This window comes from Macaca thibetana, chromosome 5, assembly GCF_024542745.1.
Source record: "Macaca thibetana thibetana isolate TM-01 chromosome 5, ASM2454274v1, whole genome shotgun sequence".
NCBI classification, from domain to species: Eukaryota; Metazoa; Chordata; class Mammalia; order Primates; family Cercopithecidae; genus Macaca; species Macaca thibetana.
This window is the reverse complement of record NC_065582.1, coordinates 129,157,778-129,160,098: the sequence shown is the minus strand read 5'-3', so window position 1 is coordinate 129,160,098 and position 2,321 is coordinate 129,157,778. Positions and strand designations below refer to the sequence as shown.

General features: G+C 45.8%; 1 pseudogene; it reads left to right on the top strand.

The window, feature by feature from the left end:
• Positions 1-1,068: 1,068 nt before the first annotated feature.
• On the top strand, positions 1,069-2,051 carry LOC126954870 (60S ribosomal protein L7-like 1; annotated as a pseudogene).
• The last annotated feature ends 270 nt before the right edge of the window (positions 2,052-2,321 follow it).

Genomic DNA, 2,321 nt, shown 5'->3' with positions numbered 1-2,321 from the left:
CTGAAGCCTGCTGCCTGCAGGCTTTGCCTCATAATGGGAACCTTGGTGTCCACAACCCCTTATCTTAACCCAGACATTCATTTCTACTGATTCTAGGTCTTTAGACAACAATTTAACTTTTTCAACTAATTGCCCATTGAAAAATCCTTGAATTGGCTGTGTGGTGGCTCAAGCTTTTAATCCCAGCACTTTGGGAGGCTGGAGCAACCAGGCCAAGAGTTTGAGACCAGCCAGGCCAACATGGTGAAACCCTGTCTCTACTAAAAAAAATATGAAAATTAGTTGGGCGTGATGGCACATGCCTGTAATCCCAGCTACTCAGGAGGCTGAGGCAGGAAAACTGAAAATCACTTAAGCCTGGGAGGTAGAGGTTGCAGTGAGGCTGTCATCGTGCCACTGCACTCCAGCCTGGACGACTGAGTGAGACTCTGTCTCAAAAAAAGAAAAAAGGAAACGAAGGAAGAAAAAGAAAAAGAGAGACAGAGAAAGAAAAGAAAATCCTTGAATCCACTTATTACCTGGAACACCCTCACTCTCCACCCTCCCTGTTTCCAGTTGTCCCACCTTTCTGGACAGACGAATGTACATCCTACATGTATTGATGCCTTATGTCTCCCTAAATTGCATAAATCCAAGCTACCATCCTAGGCACATGTTCTTAGGACCTCTTAAGACTGCGTCTTGGGCCACTGGTCACTCCTATTTGGATCAGAATAAATCTCTTCTAATGTTTTACAGACTTTGACTCTTTTCCTTGGCAAATCTTTCTACTGAAGTCTTTTGAGATACAACTTTCAAATAGGTGGTTGCTATTTGATCTCCATGGCTCCTCTTAATGAAGCATGAAACCAATGATCCCTTCTGGTGAGACTTTTCTAAATCACTCCCTAAACATGAGAAACCTAAAGCCAGTTTATATTGCGTGTTGGCCAAAGTTTAGAAAGCAGCTTGAGGCGGCAGCAGAGCCACGCTGGAAGTGCGGCACCGTGGCTAGAGCGGAAGTTGTAGGTGCATTGTGGGAAGCACTTTATTGTCCACAGCCAAACTGCCAGTGTGGTGACACTAACTTACAAGAAAAGGGCTGGGTTTTGAAAATGACACAGGCTCTAAAAAGCTTGGAAGCGCTGCAACTTTTGGCAAGAATCAGGGTTAGCAGGACCTCAGTGGCTCACTGCTGCTAAGTGGAGGCTGGCTCTCTGGGTCCTCCAGTGTGAGCTAGAACTGATGTCTCTATGGTCAAGTGAACAGAGCGAGTGCTGTCTTCCCCATGTGGTGGGGTTGTGCAAGATCAGTAGCTGCACCACTAGAAAGATGGTGGAGCAAGGGCAAAGAAAAATCCCTTTGGCTCCAGAAAATCTCCTGAAAAAGGGGAATGCTTATCAAGCCCTCAAAGCCACCCAGGCAAAGCAGGCACTTTTGGCAAAGAACGAGCAGAGGAAAGGAAAAGGGCTCAGGTCTAAGTGACTGGAATCATTCCAACATGATTCCTTGCGGCAGAAACATGACAAGGTGCATCTTAGACCACTAGAAGCGAAACCGCACGCCTTGGGATTGCCAGATAAACATTCTTTGGCCTTTGCTGTGCGCATTGAAAGGATTGATGGCATGAGTTTACTAGCGCAGAGAACCACTGCAAGACTTTACCTAAAGACAATTTTTAATGGTGTCTTTGTAAAAGCCACCCCCCAGAACCTAAAAATGCTGCGTATAGTGGAACCTTATGTGACCTAGGGATTTCCAAATCTGGAGTCCAGGAATTTTGAATTTTGAAACGTGGACAAGCCAAGGTCAAGAATAAGACCATCTCTCTGACAGAAAACACAGTGATTGAGGAGCACTTGGGGAAGTTTGGTGTCATTTGCTTGGAAGATCTCATTCATGAAATTGCCTTCCCAGGGAAGCATTTCCAGGAGATCTCATGGTTCTTGCGCCCTTTCCACCACTCAGTGGCCTGTCATGTTACCAAAAATAGAGTGGGCTTCCTCAAGGAGCTGGGCACACCTGGCTATCAGGGTGAATGCACTGATCAGCTCATCCGCCAGCTGAACTAGACCCAGGTGCCAAACTGCAGTAAATTTTTGTCAATGAAGTGGAAGCATGTGTTTTTGTTTTTTTGGAAATTTTTATCAAATATCTTCAGAGAAGATTATTTCCTGCCTTATCTTCAAATACTGGAAAGGAAGGGTCAAAGACAGTAGCTGGCCGGGAACAGTGGTTCACACCTGTAGTCCCAGCACCTTGCAAGGCTGAGGCAGGAAGATCACCTGAGGTCAGGAGTTTGAGATCAGCCTGACCAACATGGATAAACCCCGTTACTACTA